The sequence below is a fragment of the Salvia splendens genome, chromosome 5 (genome assembly GCF_004379255.2).
Source record: "Salvia splendens isolate huo1 chromosome 5, SspV2, whole genome shotgun sequence".
Taxonomy (NCBI): domain Eukaryota; kingdom Viridiplantae; phylum Streptophyta; class Magnoliopsida; order Lamiales; family Lamiaceae; genus Salvia; species Salvia splendens.
The window spans coordinates 16,251,521-16,271,947 of NC_056036.1; positions in this window are offsets into that span (position 1 = coordinate 16,251,521).

A 20,427-nucleotide genomic window follows, 5' to 3' on the forward strand; every position below is an offset into this window, starting at 1 on the left:
ACAAAAGGGTTGTTTAGGAACTCCACTAGTCACGCAGTTATTTTGGTAACTTCATTCATGCAACTTAATTATGGAAAATATATCTGCATCTTTTTTATGTGAATCACGATCATTTAGAATTGAATCACCAATCTCTCTACATAAATTAAATCTGCAATTCCACCCAGTCACAATATTCAACTACAGTCTCTACTGTTTCTTCTTATTTGTTATAGATTGATTTGGTTGTATGGATTCTTCAAACACCATTACGCCTAGGATGCAAATCACCAGAACATCAATGGACGACTCGAGCAATCATTCTCCAACAATTGAATTTTCTCCGAAGCAGCAAACATACTTGGAACTACTTCTACAGAAAATATTAACGACAATCATGAGACAATATTCGATGAGTTACAATCTCCGGTTGGTGGCTCGCTTTTTTATTCTGATTTCGAATCTCCCGAGAATGAAGAAGGCGATCCAGGTCAGTTATATCGATTTTAATTAAGTTTGTTATGATATCCTGTTTTTGAATGCTTATTTTAGTGATTGGTGTATTAATTTATTATTTTGTTCGTAGCAGTGAATTATTTTTCATACCGAATGAAACTTTTTATCGTCGTAATGAACTAGTTTTCATTTTGTATGGAGTGTGTTATTCTATGCAAAATCTGTTTATCATCTCTGATTTATTATTATTTTCGCTTAGTTTCAATTAATCTGTTTTTATATGCTGTTGGGATGAAACCTTTTAGCTATTTTATGTTAATAAAATCATTATTATGTGTTAGTCTTATGAAAGCTTTTAGTTAATAATGTGAATATTTATTCAGTGTTCTTATATATTGATAAACTGAATTTTTTTTAATTTTTCTTTTTTTTGTTTTTATCTCAGTGTCATATATCCCTGAATGTCCTCCCCAAATGGTTCAGGAAGACGGCCTCTCACACGCCTTGAGCAAGCTATGAAGTTGAAGGCGAAGCCAAGTCGTAAATGTGCCGAATGCGGCGAGGTTGGTAACCATGATGCCAGAAATTGCAAAAAGATTAAGGAGTAGCACACAAAAAAGTAGTTCATGGTCCCTTTTGTTACTATGTCTTGATGTAATGTCTCAGTTTTTGAACTTCTTTATTTTTTACTTAGATGAATCTATTTTTTAGTTTCAATGAAACTGATTTCATAATAAATGAAATATTTAGACTATTCTTTTTATGGTTTAGGTGGATGAACGAATCTAACTGTATGATGAATATTGTTTTATACATAATGATCTCTTTATGTTATTTGGTTTATTTATGTTTTATTTATCTCATAAAATATTTTGTTCATATTATAGTAAATTTAATTCATCTTATAACCATATTTATGCATCCAGCAGCATAATAATCCCATAATATAATCTACTCATTATGTACCGTAATCTTTTCATCATGTAATCATAGTACTTTATCTTATAAAATTCTAATAACTGCACTTGACAATATACTAGTATTGATTAGTTTGAGCTAATAATAAAATCCGTGGAAAAATTTGTGCCATTCCCAAATTATTACATCACTTCTTCTTTAGGTAAACTGTTATCATTTTTTCTAACATCAATGTCCATGTTTCTGCTTGCCTCTGCGTAGTATCCTGTTGTTATGCGCTTGTTGTTGAGGCATTCTGACTGGATATTTATTCATCAAAGCTTAATAGTATTTGGCTCTCAAGCTTTGCAGTACTCATTTGCTTGTTTTTTATCCCACAATTCCAATATTCCACGCGCTCGCCCTTGTATGTTTCCATGTGTCTCATCGGAAAGACACCACAATCTTCAGCATTAGTTGTTGTCCTCCATGGCATTGCCATCCTCTCTATTCTGGCACCTTCCCGAACAAACTTTTCATCCGTTCCCCTATTTCTCTTCGATCCTAAAATAAAGACTTATGGTCAGTATGGATAATCATACAGAATGTATTACAATTATACGTTAATAAAACACACCTTTGGCATTTTCGGCTCCTGAAGTAGGATCATTATCGGCTTCTGAAGTAGAACCTATGTTCCCATCATTGTTTATATTGTCCTTGCCTTTCTGTACTCTGTCGTTGTTCCGTTTAGACCTCCCTTCTTCATTAGCTCATTCTTGATCAAATTTTGAAGCTCCTAAAAGTATCAGATAATAAACATTAATGTAAAACCACTTCATTTAAACATTAATGTAAAACCACTTCATTCCCAAACCACATATGTGCATTTTATCACACCAACAAATTTTCAGTTTTAAATGAAATTAATTCGGTTAAATAATCAGAATAGGAAATTATGTAATCTAATAACCATCTTATTTCATTATATAAAAAATCATTTCACCCCAAAAATTTATCAAATTTCATACAACAAATTACTTACAAGAATTACTTCATGTTATGGTATAATTTATTCATCTTTATACAAGATCACTTCAAACAAAACTTCACTACATATTTGACCAATATCACTCACATGTCTACCTCTCTATGTTTGATCAAACAATTGTGGCAGATTTTCAAGACAGCCGGAAAATAGTGAAGAGGGTTAAATTAAAAGACTGGAAAATGGCTTTTAGGGTTAAATTAAAAGACTAAACTTTGTACAAGACTTCAGTTGTTGTTGACAAGACTTCATCTTATAATTTCATAATACTTCAGCTGTTGTTGACAAGACTTCATCTTATAGTTGTATACATTCAGTTCCATCTTTAAAACCTTCATTCAATAAATATCACCACTAACTTGAATGAGTGAACTTTCTTCATGAGTACATATTTAATCCAATATTGAGCACTTCATTATATGCATTACTAGATTCACCTTCACACGTCACTTGATTATACATTGTGATAAATCCAGAGCATCATACAGTCAAAATCAACTCATCAACTCAAGTTTATAATGAATACAGAACTGATAAGGATACATACATTACACAATACAACAATTTCACTTGATTGAGGAAAAAAATACTTCACCGGATTTTGAACATATTTCATCTTATAATTTGCTAAGTTCAGTTACATCAGACAAACATATTTGATCAAACAAATTCAATCAAATTTGAGGGAAAAACAAGAACTTTAATCAACTAAATTAAACAAAAATTAGTGAATAAAAAGTAAATTCCAGAATTGGGATTAGCTCACCTGGAAGGTTTGGTTCAATCGGGTTTGGGGCGGACCTTGTTTTAGGAGGGCGTCGCGGTTTACTTGTTCCAATTGAAGGTCGTGGTTGTACTAATTAGAAGAAAAACGAGAATTTGAAAACAAAAAAGCTGAAGTAAATTACTGTAGTGAACTAATTTGTGTCAAAACAGATTTAGAAAACACAATATCTGAACTAAATTAACAAATGATCTGAACTCACCAGCACCGGATGAAGTTCTGGAACGCAACATCCGCTCATCTACAACCAAAATGTTAGAGATTAGTTTGTAAAGATTTGGCAGACTGTAACAATTGTGAAGACAACAAATACCATTCAATTTTCCCCGCCTCGTGTCCACCATGGTGATAATAGGCGCATGGCTAGGGTTGAGAAGAAAGATGGAATGAGGGAAGGCGGCTGGAATTTTGCGTCGCCGCGTTGGGGGAGAAGAGAGTGGGGGAAGCTGAGGGGTGGGGTTTTTTTTACCCTAATTCATTTACCCGTGATTTAAGCAGAATCAATTTACTGTGTTTGACTTAAGTTATCAAATGACTATGCTACCCTTTGGCTGAACTATTTCAATAACGGGATGAATATTGCTTAAAGATGAAGTGAGTTAAATCTCTGCCATCAAAATTTAGATCTAATGGTCAGTATTTAGTCTCTAGTTCTACATTAAATAGGTATTATGCATATAAGGGGACTCTATATATATATATATATATATATATATATATATATATATATATATATAGAGTTATGGGAGTGTTAAGGTCCTTTTGCTCCCTTAGAGTTAAGTTCCTACTTAATGTGAACCATTAGATTAGATAGATGGACGGACCGGATGAAAACTTGATAAATGATCCCGTGTTGCATTATTAGGCCTAATCTGTGCATTATATGGGTAAAATAGTAAAACAGTCGTGAATCAAAAACCACTCAAAACGGAAGGAGCGGAAATTAAGCGGGATTTTGCTACGACCTTCCATCTACTCACTCTCTCTCTCACTCCAAACGTCTCACCCTCAATCCATCACTGCAAATCGTCTCCCCAAATTCCCCCCACTTTCCAAACCCTAGCCGCCACTGGAAGCAACCGGAAATCTACAGGGAGCGTCGATTTTCGTCCGTTTCACTGTCCAAACCTCACTCTCGTAGTGCGCAACCATCTAGTTGAAGGCAACGAAAAGGTAGGGTTGAAAAAGGTTAATTTTCGTCTGAATACCCACCGTTAATCGCCGATATTCACCGCCTACCACACCACCTACTCGTCGATTCACTAATTTTTCCCCAAAAAAGTTACTGTTTTCAAACTCGCTTTGGTCGCGATTTTCTGTAATCATAAAAGCATTTTCATTTTGGTTAGGGTTCTGTCTATTATTGAATGTGTAATTATTTACTGGTATACAATTGTGTATTGGGCGATTATGTAGAGGAAATTTTACATTTTTGTTGATTCTTCGTTCGTCTCACATATCTAGTATGACGAAAATAGGCAGACCTTCAAGAACTCAACCAATCCAGGGTGCAGGTGAGCAATCTATTGCATTTGCATTTAGAATTCCTAGAGTAGTTGTACATTATTGTAAGCAGTGGCGTGCATTATGATTTTTGGTTAAGCTAGATCAGTCGGTTTAATCAAATATTATTCCTTTGTTCAATATTTGACTGCTTGTGTATATGGGTGAATGGGTTTCGTGTAATATTCCTTTGTGCATTATTTGATTGGTTGTGTACATTATGTATCAAGTATTATGCATTATTTGACTGCTTGTGTACATGGGCGAATGAGTTTCGTGTAATATTCATTTGTGCATTATTTGATTGCTTGTGTACATTATGTATCAAGTATTATACATTATTTAATATAAATGCGATACAATATTGATACATTCCATTATAATCATGTTCTGATGTTGTATGTTGGATAGCAGCGAAGCAGCCTAGATTGGACATTGACGAAGCGGTCGATGATGTTATTCCCATTGAGATTGCACACAAATTCCGGGAGAGTTTGGCCGAGTAAAAGGCCGAGACAATTACCGCTCATGAAGAGGCTTAGCAGAGGAAGAAAAAAAAAGGCTCAGCAAACAATATGTAGTGTGATTCTTGCAAATAAAATCATTTTTGGGTATTAGTGTATGATGACATTAACTCAAAACATGTAATTGATGTATATTACCGAATAATGAAACGTCACTCCATAATAATGGCAAATAGGAGGACAATAATGTAGAACAAGTTAACTGTATTTTACTAATAATGTACAACAAACTGAATATAATGGAAGCAATAAACCGAATAATGAACGTAATGTGCTTATTAATTAACTGTACTATAATATTAATGTAGAGTACATTAAGTGTCTGTGAATAATAATGTACATTAACAGTTTCATAATGCAATGTATAATGTACAGAATATGTCTAATAATGAATTGTGCTCGAAAAATTATGTACAGTAAGTTAAGTGCTAGTAACCAATAATGTACAACTTTAGTAATAGTAATGTACGTTAACAGAATAATAATGCATAAATATTATGTATAAAATATTGACAGTGGTAATACTAATAAGACTAAGACAACGAATTGATTCATAAGACTAATCCGAAAAAAAATCCAATAATGTTGTGAGGTGCAAAATACATCAACTTGTACTCTTGCCCTTCCATAGCTCATTCCTTGTTTGCGCGCATCAAAACCAATAGCGCGGGCATATACATCGTAAAACGCAAAAGCGAAAGCTAGTGATGGAATTTCTGACCGACGACGGGCTTCAATTCTGGAGAACATTCAGGTACAACCACCACTGTTTAAAATCACAAAAAAAGGCTCAACAAACATATACATTACAGATCATAAATCGTCCATTACTGAGTCAAAAAAAAGCATTACAGCGTAATATATGTCCATTATGTTTATGAGTTAAAACTACTCCCTAGCCGAGATGATATTTAAACCCTAGATGAATGACCGAAACTCGTGAACATTGAAGATGGTTTTGTTACTTACAACATACTACAACCTAGCCCCAAGGATTGCTAAACCCTTGGGGAATACACGAAACGTGCGCCGGACAATCAAACACGACCAATCACAAAAAAAGGCTCAGCAAACATATACATTACAGATCATAAATCAACCTTTACAGAGTAAAAAAAAGCATTACAACGTAACATATGTCCATTATGTTTATGAGTTAAAACTACTCCCTAACCGAGATGATATCTAAACCCTAGATGAATGACTGAAACTCGTGAACATTGACGACGGTTTTGTTACTTACAACATACTACAACCTAGCCCCAAGGATTGCTAAACCCTTGGGAAATACACGAAACGTGCGCCGAACAATCAAACACGGCCAATCACAAAAAAAAGGCTCAGCAAACATATACATTACAGATCATAAATCATCCATTACTGAGTAAAAAAAGTATTACAACGTAATATATGTCCATTATGTTTATGAATTAAAACTACTACCTAGCCGAGATGATATCTAAATCCTAGATAAATGACTGAAACTCGTGAACATTGACGACGGTTTTGTTACTTACAACATACTACAACCTAGCCCCAAGAATTGCTAAACCCTTGGGCAATACACGAAACGTGCGCCAAATAATCAAAAACAGTCAATCTCATATTACTCATGAATTTGTGTAACACAACAAAACAATACATGCTGTCTGATTCTACAACGATCGATTAATCCAACAAATCGGAATTTTAGTTAACAACTCGGATTAATAATCAATGAAGGCAAAAAATTGATTACCTTCTTCCATTATTCAGTAAATACGAAAGCAATGACCGAGACCTCCCACCAATCGGTATATTTAGTGAACTAAATATACCTGGTCTTCTTCGATTTAGAAAAACAGACAAACATGTCTTCTTCAATGGAGAAGTGACGTTGAAAGTTTAGGGAGAGAAGACAGATTGTGGCGTGAAATCGTGGAGAATAACCGCTGAGATCTTTGATAGAGATAATCAAGGAAGTTACCATAACAAACTAATTTGTGTATTTCAATTTTGACATTTTCAAATTTTTTAATCATTTAAATTAAATTCAAGAGGCATTATTTTCGGCCATCATATCTTGAAAATGAAGGGCCGAAATTCAGTTGGATAATAGAACAAAAAATGGAAAAAGGATATGAATACATCCCTATATATATATATACTACTATTACTGTAATAGAGTAACCATATTATCCTATAAAAAAGTTTACTTATTCACGTTATTTCCCATTAAGATTGTTAGTAACCATATTATCCTATAAAAAAACTTTACTTATTCACATTATTTCCCATTAAGATTGTTAGACAGTGGAATCGTAATAAATTACTAGTACGTGAATAAAGTCTAAATTTGGTGTCTTATATTTGCTCCAAAAAAAAATTTATCCTATATATTAAAAGTATTGTCTTTTATTTTCAAACTATGTGATTTAGTCCCAATTAATAAAAATGATATTTGTGAATATTTTAAATCTTTTAATTGAATTGAATTTGTATCATATTCATAGGTAAAGAATATGTTTAGGACAAAAAAAAGTAACAGATTTAATGTATATAATCAATTTTAAACAATAAATGTAAAGACCAAGTTTAAATTTTAATCGATTATTAATTTATTAATAATAAGTACAGTATACACTAATATCTATACATAAATAAAGATGAAAAAATCTTTACTAATTCAAAATTCTCTTATATATATTTTCGTTTTTTTTTTCTTATTTTGATAGAAACCGGACTATAGGTTCCCAAAGGGGGACTTATATATATGCAAAATGATCATATTTCTTTAAGTGAGTTTGACATTGTCGTGTCGTGCTTCCGCTGTTCTAGCAATGAACAGTTCCACAATCCTCCAATGGTCGCGTCGACCCATGCTCTAAGAGCATCCGCAAAGGTGCGGATGTCCCAGAGGACATCCCGGTGGACTTCCCAAAAACACTTTCTGCCACGTCATAAGGACCTTCCACTGCACTGCCACGTCATAAGGACATCCCACTGCACAATGACGGACATCCCCTAGGATATCCCGGCAGACATCTGCAATAATAAATAAAAAATAAAAAAATCGGGACGTCCCTCGTGGCACTGCAACGACGGACGTCCCGACGGACATCGCTGGAAAGCCGCGGATGTGCGGTGTCCGCAGCCGACGTCTGCATCCGCCCCTCCCTCGCCTAATGGCGGACGTCCCGCGCGGATGTCCGGCGGGACATCCTCCATTGCGGATGCTCTAATTGGTAGTTCTCGTGTGCCCTTTAGAATATTGTTGTAGGACTCTACCATGTCAGTAGTTGTCTATACATCTGTTTAAGAGTATTAGTTTCTACTTAACTAAAAAATAGTATCACGGTTAGAGATGCCCACCAGTTCCAGTTCCGGTTCCGGTTGCTAACCGTGTCAATTTTTTCGAACCGGAAACGTCGCATTTGGAATCGCGGTCCGATTCCGGTTCAAGATTTTTCGAACCGAAACCGTCACTGAACCGCTGGTTCCGGACGGTTCAGAACCGCCGGTTAACCAGCGGTTTCACGGTTCCGGTGAGAAAACCGAGGCGGCAGTGGGGGCAACTTTTTCAGCGGGTTTTGTCGGCCAAAACCGGCGGTTTTTGGATCGGAAACCGGCGTTAACCGCGAAACCGGCGGTTTTCAGTTCCGGTGCGGAACACGAGGCAGACGGTTTGTTGACCGAACCGACGGTTCCGACGGTTTTCCGCCAAAACCGCCGGTTTTCTGAAATTCAATTTTTTTTTATTTTGAATTCAAATTCATCCATTATCCCCCCATTTCATGTTTTTTTATTTACGTTCCGACGACACTTGTAAATTATATTACATTGTTGTATGTTGTATACTTGTATATGTATTGTAAATTGTAATGTATAGTTGTCCGTTACAACTCAAATTCAATAAAATTGATAGCATTTTCACCTTATTCGTCTTATTTCAATTTAAATTATCCGTTGTCTTGTTCCAATTTATTGTATAAGTCCAAATTTTAAATTACATAGAAAAAAAAACCGAACCATGAAACCGCCGGTTTTCGAACCGGAACCATGAAATAGCCTCACGGTCTGCAACTGAATTCCTATAAACCGGAACCGCCGGTTTTGGAACCGTGGGTAACACTAATCACGGTCTTAAGTTAAAATTAATTATTTTTCAAAGATTGTTGTGTAAAGAGTTACTGTAACAACTTATATTTTTTTTCCTTTTTTTCTAATTTTTCAATTTATAAATATTTATATATTATCTCTGAAATAATACTCTTTCAGTTAAAAATGTAAATGTCATAGTATAATATTGGATGTTTTTTAATCATCCATATGAGAATATATTTTTTATCTTTATTAACATGAAAATTATTTGAACATTTAAAATCTTTCACTTATTTTTTTCTATTGATTATTTTAAAATGATTTGATTTTTGTAATTTGTGGTTATCATTCAGGATTTAAGAAATTTTTTCTCAGCCTTAATATATTTTTCAAAGATAGATTAAATATATTTTTAAATTATTAATTCATATTTTGTAATTGGATTTTATGCGTAGTGCATGAAAGAGAGTAATAAACTACAAAATGCCTAATTGGAGTATCATGTAAAACGATTCAGTTTGAATTGCACAGCACAATCTAATGTGCATTAGCCTCCCCACCACCCCTTCACCAATTTATGGAATCTTAAATAAGATTATCAAAGCATCTCCAATGATGGTAAATTGAAAGGTTATATTTTTCATTTATCTTTTTAAAAAGATAATTATACCTTTTTAATAATAATGAATTCAGATAAATTAAAAGGTAAATAGAAATAATTAATTGTTTACCTTTTGTACCAAGAAGAGTTAAATATACTTTTTCAAAATGAAAGAAAGTATAATAACTCCTCAAATATTTTTTCCATTAGAGCATAAAATTTTATAAAAAATAAATAAATATGGTAGTTATTTTTCTTTACCTCTCCCTTTACCCTGTACTTGGAGATGCTTTCATACTCTCTTATTTTTGGCAAGTTTGTCACATTATTTCAGCACTATTTTTCAAAGATGTTATTCGGCACTAATTATAGCATCGGAGAGTTCACACGCCAAAGAAAATTATGCCAGGAAAATATTTGCTGGATATATTGGTTACCTACAAGTTAAAACTTAAAACTAAAGCATTATATTTAAACAAAGGTGAATATGAAATGCTTGTTTAGGTTAGGTTAGTGAAGTTCTATACTCCATCCGTTTCGTGGTAATGGAGACGGTTCCTTTCAGCACATGATTTAAGAAAAATTATGTTAAGTGAGTTAAGTAAAGGAAGATAAAGTAGAGAATGAAAAAATGTAGAGAGATGAAGATAACATAAAGAGTAAAGTAAGTGAGAAGAAATGTGTTGACTTTTACTAAAAAAGGAAATGAAAGAACGTACCAAAATGATAAAATGATTCCACCACAAGTGTCAAGCCAAACACAGGTGTTTTTTAATATTTTTAAATGATATAATGTACTAATAAATATGCAGAAAGGAAGGCAAGTTTCATATGCCACACTACCTAAAAAATGATAAGCATCAATAATTTTATTGTATAGTAATAGTGGCCGTCTGGTATTATCCACTAATATGTTGCTAGTTTCATGCCATTTATCCTCTGATAGTTTGACATTTTCTTTATAATTTTCAGGCCATTCCAATATGAATATATCTTCCATATAAAGCGACAAAATGTAGCAAAATTAAATAGTGCGGTAGCAGATTGGTGGTTCTTGAAAAATGATAAAATATCTTCCTACATCCTTTCTAATAGTTTGAAATTTATATTACTAGTATAATACTACTACAATGCATATGCATGAATATATGTGGAAATAGGATTAAACACAACATTCATGATGCAATAGGCAGTTCGAATACTAAATTATCTCTGAGCATATATAATTAGTAGAGCAACAAATAAAAATTGAACGTATCTAAAGACAGTAACTAACTAGATTATGCTGACAATGAATCCATAGTTCCACATCCTTTAACTAACTAATTAATCAAATAAAGCCAAAATCTTATTCGCTAATCTAAATTAACAAGGACAAAAGCCAAAAGGTCCATCTACGTTTGCTGTATGCTGATATAATTAAGAAACATGCATTGTACTTATTTAAAGTTAAATTGATGTCACCAATTTCTCTTGCACTAAGCCACGTGTACGCAATAGTATATGATCATTACTCCACTTATTATATCGTAATTTCGAACAAGAAATTTATTCACATTAATATCTAAAAGGTTTAATTATTGAACCAGAGATAATAACACATACTAGTATATTTTATTTTCCAAAATACACATTAGATATAGCTGATCTATCCTGCTTCACAATTGAAGATGGCAGCCATTTATTATGTATAAACTTCAAAAATCGTCTTGATATTGTCGAGTTCTTTCTTCTTTTGTTCTAGGCAAATAATGGAATTCCAATTTAACGAAGGAGAATAGATTTATTCTGAATGAGGGAGTGACGCATAATCGTTGTGCGTCGTTATTAATAAACGCACAACCCTTATGCGTCGTTCTTTAGTGACGCACAAGGGTTATGCGTCGTTTAACGACGCATAAAGGTTATGCGTCTTACCTTAATGACGCATAACCCTTATGCGTCGTTAAGTCGGCTTTTAACCCCCTGCGGGCTAACGCAGCGCACAGAACACATTTTCACTTCATCTCTCGGCGATTTCAGGCGATTTTAGGCGATTTCAGGCGATTTCTCCATAAGATCCGGTAATTTGTTCATCAATTTAGCTGCATTCATCATTATTCATGTTTATTTTGCTTTCATTTGTTAGTTTTACCCAATTTATACAAATTAGGGCTTGTAGGAAAAATGTCCATAACTGTCGTTGTTTTAAATGTTTTTATGCAGAAATCATGCAAGTATTTGTGAGTTTGTATTGGGGTGGTAGAGTAGTTCAACTACCACATATGGGTATTGGTTATGAACCACCTCGTCCGAGGAGCTCCATCATATTAAATTCGGGTGTTTCCTATTCTGAATTGGTAGCAATGATCTGTGATGCGATGAGAATAGATATGAACCAACACACAATTGAATTATTATGGAGACAATGTATAGTCTTTGCTTCCGGTATGAGTTATACATGTTCTGTGATTTGCAATTATGAAAGTGTAATGTTTATGTTCAACAATGCTCAAAATTCAAGTGGGTGTATTGAATTATTTGTTGAGTATGCACCGGTAAGGAGTGTAGAAATCCCACCAGTTGTTGATTATGGTATTGGATCATCTGCGAGGTTTGAACAAATGAGTTTTGACTGTGGTATTGGATCATCTGCGAGGGTGGACCAAATGAGTTTTGATCGTAGTATGAATGAGCAGAGAGATGTTGTAGATGTTGTAGGTGTTGCTGATGTTGGTGTTGGATTGAATTAGGGCTGGCAAATCGTGCGGATTGGGTCGTTATCGGGTCAACCTGATAATGACCCAACCCAATAAGGCCTAACTTGAACCCGACCTGTTAAGAAAACTGTAAATCCGAACACGAACCCGACCTGTTACCTTCAAATCCGAACACGGCCCGCACCCGACACGAACCCGTTGTCGACACGATATAATATGGGTTGACACGACACGATAACAACCCGAACCTGATATTACACGATTAAAACCTAATATTACACGATTAAACCTTAATTTTTAACCTAATTTACACAATTAAAATTCGTTTTATACTATTTAAACATAATTTATAAGAAATAAAAAAATTAAAGTAATATATATATTTTTAAATAATAATAAAAATAATAATATTATTTCTTAATGGGTTACCCGTATCCGACCCGCATCCGACCTGAACCCAACCCGAAATTATCGGGTTCTTAATGGGTCAACCCGATAAGGACACGGATCCAATAAGACTTGACCCCAACCCAATAATTTGGTGCGGATTCGTGTCGGATTATCGTGTTGTGTCGAAAATTGTCAGTCCTAGATTGAATGATGAGGTAGATGTTGCAGATGATCTTGATGAGCCACGGCCATTATCTGAGACAGAGCCAGACCCCGATCTCAGTGATGGTGATGGTGCTGATGATGTCGGTGGTAGTTCTGATGATGAGATAGTACCATGTAAACCTGTTATGCAAGGTGAACAACCACTTCCGGAATACAATTCTAGTGGGTTTAGATTCTTTCGTGAATTACCAAATCGTCCTTCTGGAGTATCGGATGATGTGGGTGGTAATGAACACAGCCTTTTGTATTGGAATGAGAATGAGCCGCATCGGATTGTGTTGGGAACAAAATTTGATTCCAAGCTACACGTGAAGACTGCTATAACTATGTGGAGTTTGTGGAATGAAAAACAGTTTAAGGTTGTCGAGAGTAAATTAAGAAGGTGGCATGCAGTATGCAAATTTCCAGCAGGAACGACAGTAACAGGGGCAGGCATCATCAGCACCACTGACGCTGAAAAGGCGAGGGAATGTAAGTGGGAGGTTTCAGTTACACAAAGGTCGCATGACGATATGTGGGAAGTTAGGAAGTGGAAGGCTCGACATACTTGTATAGGCCATCGTGCTAATAGAGATCATGCTAACTTTTCATCCCCAATGATAGCTCTGTTGATTCGACAACATGTGCGACAATGTGCCGATTTCAAGGTCTTCTCAATAATAGCTGATATTCAAGACAGATTTGGTGTGTTAATCAGTTATAAGAAGGCGTGGTATGCAAAGAGAAAGGCTATAGAGTTTGTATACGGTGGATGAGAGGAATCATTTAGGCAGTTGCCAAGCTACATGTTTGAACTCCAGTCACAGAATATGGGCACAATTGTTGAGTGGAAGCATAACGATCTGTTGAGTCAGAGGCGTACAATGGTGTTCAACTATGTTTTCTGGGCATTTGGGCCTGCAATACATGCGTTCCAGAAGGCCGCACCGGTGTTAACAGTGGACGGGACTCACCTCCGAGGAAGATTTAAAGGTAAGTTGCTTGTTGCTTGTGGTTTTGATGCTAACAAGACATGCTTGCCTATTGCATATGCTGTGGTGGATGAAGAAACCAATGACAGTTGGTCGTGGTTTTTGGATCATGTCAGAACTCATGTCGTGAAATACGAGAGGGAGGTGTGCATTATATCAGATAGGCATAAAGGACTCTTGAATGCAATGGAGTCTGAAATCATGACAAGGGCCCCGCAGATACACCACAAATTTTGTTTGCTTCATGTGAGGGCAAATGTGTTGAAGAAGCACAAGGGCCCCAATGTGAAGGCCATTATATGGAAGTTGGGGGTCAGTTCTCAGGAGCGTAAATTTGCAAGAAGAATTTGAGCACTACATGATGTCAACAGTGGTGCGGTTCGAATGCTGAATAGGATTACAAAAGAGTGTTGGTCACTGTGCTACGATGATGGACTTAGGTGGGGGGTGGCCACAACAAACATGTCGGAGTGCTACAATAACGTCTTGAGAGGTGTGAGAGAGTTGTCGATTAGAGCGTCATGGTTGAGCTGCATCCCAATCAGACACCCCGCCAAAGAATGAATCACATGACGCGCGTGCTCCCCATTGCGAGGGCTCGTGGCTTGCACCACTCAACTGAGACCATCCTGGTGGATCGTACTCCGGAATCAGGGGCTCGGGTACCGCATACTCAGGTTGCGGCTGCTGCTGCTGCGACAACCTATGCTGTCGTGTAATCCCGTGCCCACCCGTCCGGACACCCAGCAGTCCATGACGAAGAGAAGTTAGTGGGCGTGGCGGCATGACCACATTTCGCCGTTGAGAAGATGGATACTCCATCGCATCAGCATGGTTCAGCGCACGAAGTGCCGAAGCAGCCATTTCTCGAATCTGCCGTAACTGAGGCTCTGTGTCATGTTCAGAGGTCAAATGCCATATCCCCTGCAGGGTCTCAACCTAGATAACACAAATACAAATGACATCATTCCACGGTGAGCAATACAAACTTTAAACTAAAGACATTTTTATATACAAAAACATAACATACCGCCAATAAATTAGAAGAGGCTGCCTCGTTCATCCCTTCAGTTGATTGTGTCCCAGGTTGAACCAGGTACGACACGGTGATCCTATTGTACCACGCCATATAGCCCGGATTAATGCGACCATCCATTGTCGCCGTTGCATGGTCAAAAGTTGCTTGGAACCTGTCGTGGCGCAAGTCCCATTCATCAATGAAGAACTTATGTACCTTAGCCTAATCAGTGCCCTTCCTCCCACGGCGGTGACTTTTACTCAAATGGCCGGAGCTATGTAGCATCATATCACAGTACTGAGGAATACGCTGGTATCGGTTAAATTGTCGGCAAACGCGTCCAGCCTCGTGTGCCTCGACAAATGACCAACACACCAAATAAGTGTCGTACAAGTAGGATGCAGTCGAATCAATACAATGCTCAGGCAGGATACAGTCTGCATACGGTGTCCACAGAAACTACAAACAAATAAAATAAAAAACACTATTAATTTCATACTATAGTAAGTAAATACATTAACTAAGACAACACAAATAAATGTCACCTGGCCAGGACGAATCAGTGATAACTGATCACGATAATGAGCTACTGAATGTCGGGGAGCATTTCCAATTTCAGTAACTCCGTGCCACCTATACATAATATTAATGTCAAAAGTTATCAATAAAATACATAATTATGTGAGTTAATTTAAACAAAAACATTACTTGGCTCCACACGGGGTATACGGCGTGTGCATAGGCGATATCAAGAAGGCTGGCCTCAATGTAGGCATTCTTTCCCACGCCCACAGCTGCAAGAGAACCATAGGTCCACCAACATCTCTTCTCTGTCTGCCTACAGAAGCCTCGCATAAATAATGATACAGGTATGCTAAAGCAGCACTACCCCAACTGATATTAGCCACATCTTCCGGATCGTCTAAGGCATTTAACCACATAAATGGGACCTTGCACCCTGTGGTGTCCGGTAAAATAAGCCCCCCTAACAAGATCAGAGTATGTATACGGGCTCTTTGAATGTATGCATACTCAGGCAGCCCATCACCTAACGACATCGTCGCTTAGTGGATCAGAGACGTCATCAACAAACCACCGTGCTTCATTTCTGTTTCTGCGTCAGGTATCCATCCCAACAAATCTCTACACTTGCTTGGCCAATCTTCAAATCCAACAGGGTAGTCACGGCCAGTGAAAACACGACCGTCTGCTCTCAAACCCCACAGGCTTTGCACATCCTGTAAGGTTACAGTAACCTCACCAACTGGAAGGTGGAAACAGTGTGTCTCAGGCCTCCAGCGCTCGATCAAGACAGTTATTAGCTCATTGTCCATCCTCATCGGTCTTCCACATTCAACCACGCCTCTGAACCCCCATACATCAAGCCAATACATCACATTTTCATGTATTGGCAATGCCTAAACCTTACTCTTCGTCCTACGACTTCTCAACACATTTGCTGTGCCATTCGCCAACAAGGAGGCTGAAATGTGTTCGTTCTGATGAAATAGTAATGATGGATCCTCAGGTCCTTAGCATAACTGTTGTTCGGAACTTGCAGATGCCATCTACTTCAAAACATTCACCCAAGATTCAATTTGTTCATAACAACTCAACAATCTAACTAAATTGCAACTTAGGGGCGCAATATATGCATATGAAATACCCAATTTACGGAAAATCACCTAACAAAAGGGGCGCAATTACAAAAACTTAATCATTTGCTTCTACCCATTCAATTATATGCATACGAAATACCCAAATTACAGAAAATCGACCAAAAAATCCATCAATTTCATCATAAACCCTAATTTTGCTAAATTATATCCATATGAAATACATAAATTACCGAAATTCGACCAAAAATTCCATACTTTTCATCATAACCCCTACTTTCATCATAATCCCTAATTATATGCAACAAAACAACACAAATATACCAAAAATCCATCAATTTCATCATAAACCCTACTTTTACTAAATTACGGAATATCTGCCCAAATTAAGCATTAAAGGATGTATTTAGCCAAATTGAAGAACAATTACCGGAATATGGTTGAAAGAGGGTGGAAATTCGCCGGAAATTGCTCGGATTCGTCAGAAATTGCTTTGGATTCGTCGCTTGGTTTCGGCTGCTGCTTCTTCGTCGTTCGTTTCTGTCTCTTTCTACCTTCTGCCCGTTTTAAAACGCGACGGATGACGCATAACCATTATGCGTCGCTAGCGAAAGACGCATAACCATTATGCGTCGTTAGTTAGTGACGCATAATGGTTATGCGTTGTTAGTTGACGACGCATAACCATTATGCGTCACTAACTAACGACGCATAATGGTTATGCGTCTTTCGCTAGCGACGCATAATGGTTATGCGTCTCTCTGTTAACGACGCATAACCCTTGTGCGTCACTCCCTGAGGCGGAATTCAACTAATCCTCTTCATTAAAATGGAATTTCATTAAAGATCTTTACCAAAAAAAGAATTTTTCCTGATATTGTCTATTTGATTAGAACCCGATCAAAATACACATGACCTATGTACACACTTATAAGTTAGAAATGACAACTTGTGAGAAACCATATAACTATTTTTTAAAAATACTTATATAATAAAAACCCCTCAAATAAAAAAACGGTTTTCTTACTTTTAAAATAGTGTCATGCATTCATAAAAATTAAATTTATTTTAATTTATAAGTATTACCATCAACATATCATGCTCAATATATTTATCTACATAGTGGCAAGGCAAACACAATAGTTGACAACTCCACCGGTGCTCTCTACTGTGCATACCTCGTTGAAGGCAATTTGTTCAAGGCGTTGAAGTTATTGTTCGACGTAGTGACACCAAGGTATGGATACTAGATCCGCAGACGGTCAGCAATTGCTTCGAGCACAATAGTCGAATGTATGGACTTAGTCATAGAATACGTGCAACAGCAGCATACTTTCTATTAATAACTTTGGGAATCCCATAAAGATTATGACCTGGATCAAATCGATTCTTTTTTGAATCTCTATATGCGAAATTCCTTCGCCGCCAGAGGATATTCTCATATTCTTTTGAATATAATTTTTAATAAAGTCTCTTATTTTTTGATCTTCTTGTAGATCCTCAGAATAATTTTTTGGTTTTGCAAACCAAAGAGAATGATGACTTTGGGTTATACCAAGTCGGAAACCAAGTGGATTTATTTTTTGTCCCATACTACCTCACTATTATATGCATCATGATCCACCATATTTGTCTTTTTCCATCTAGGTTTTTTTAACGAATAGAAAGATATATCTTCATATATATCTAAAGATATATCTTTCACTACAATAGTTATATGACAGGTAGCTTTTTTTATCGCATAACTACGTCCTCGAGCTCGAGGTTTTAATTTTTTCACGACAGATTCATGTGAGGAGAGATAGTTAAATGCATGAAAATGTGGTTGTATTTATAGAGTTTAAAATTTGAATTAAAAAATTGAAAATTCGTACCCCCTACCCATCCCCACCTTGTTGTTGCGGCGTCGCGCCTCCAACGGGCAGCACACACCGTCCGCATCCCCACGAGGCACCGCACCGCACACTTCCCAATGGTGGCCTCCGTCCGTTACGTATACCCTAGATATCTTCACCGTAGTCCAAATATCATAGTCGAAATGACCATGATGGTTTTATAGTCCTTTCATTTTGGTTTAGGCATAATATAATGACAACTTGCATGGCCCCTAGTGATCCCCGTTAATTAACAAGTCAAAAATTTAAGTTATGGTAGAAGTAGATTGAAGTATTGTTAATCCTCTTAAAAAAACAAATTGTATATTTATAGTTTTAGTACTCTGGTTACGATTGGTAAATCGAGTAATCGACCATTTAGAAGAGACTAATCCATTGCAAAATAGTTTTCATTTCGATTATCAATATTGGGCGTCATCAGGTTCGGTTAGAAATCAGACCTAAGAGCATCCACAATGGCGGCGAGCGGACCGGCTAGCCGATTCCGGCGCTGGCCGGTCCGCTCGCCGAACCATTGCAGCAGGCGAGTGCCAAATCGGCGAGAAAAACGACAAGCGCACGCCGATTCCCAGGCGCTGGCCGATGCGCTCGCCAATCGGCTGGCCGCCATTGCAGGCTCCCGATCGGCGAGCGATCGGCCAGCCGGTTTTTTATTTATTTTTATTTAATTTTTGAAACACTATATATACGCGGTTTGCATGTCATTTTCATTCGCACCACTTGTTTTAACGAATTTTCTCTCTATCTTAATTTCTGTACAAGAGCAACAATGCGAAATGGAGCACAACAACGAGTCTACTCCAGTGACAAGCGGATCTCAAACTCCCACGGTACCCGTGGGAAATGGATGGGGTCCGATGGCCGGGCACTACAACATGTACCCTTGGCAGCAGATGATGCCTGGGATGGCATCCAGGGGTAGTATGCCGGGATGGCAGGGGATGCAGGGCGGACCGGCTATGCCAGGCGGGCAGGGGGTACCTGGGATGCAGATGATGCCGGGGTGGCACCCGGGGATGCAGCCGGGGATGCAGGGGACGCCGAGGGGGGGGGACAACGTCTATCGCCCCAGTTTTAATTTTTTGACTGCTTCTTCGCACACATCGACCCCATCGAAGACGCAGTTCACTGGGTGTGATACTTTCTCCTTAGAGGAGTTGGGGATAGATCTCGGGGATGCGGACACTCCCGTTCAAACGAGGGGAGTAGGGCGGTGTCGGGGCGCACCAAAGAAGAAGAAGGGCAAGGGCAAGAGGGTGGTCGACGAGTCGTCGCAGCCGGTTGATGACGAGAGCCCGGCACGGAGGAGGTGGACGGATGCGGAGAACGTCGCGCTGTCCAAGGCGTGGGTGAGTGTTTGCGATGATCCCCTCGCCTCGAACAATCAGAGGATCGTCAACTTGTGGCTAAAATAGCAGCAGCCTACAAGTCATTTTGCCCGGAGGGGAGGCCACGCAGCGGGGAGGAGTGCCGGAAGGGGTGGGACCGAATCAGGGCTGCGGTCTCCCGATTTTCGGGCTTGTACACCAACGCCCTCCGCATGCAGACCAGTGGCCAAACTGACGAGGACTGCAGGAGGATAGCGGAGAAAGCCTTCCCCGTGCCCGGGCTTTATAAGGAGTTCACCTACTGGCCTTGCTATGAGGTGCTGATGGACTCCGAGAAGTTTCGGGCAGGTGTCGATGTTGGCTGGCCGAAGAAGCAACGACTGAACTATACCGGTGATTACAGCTGCGGCAGC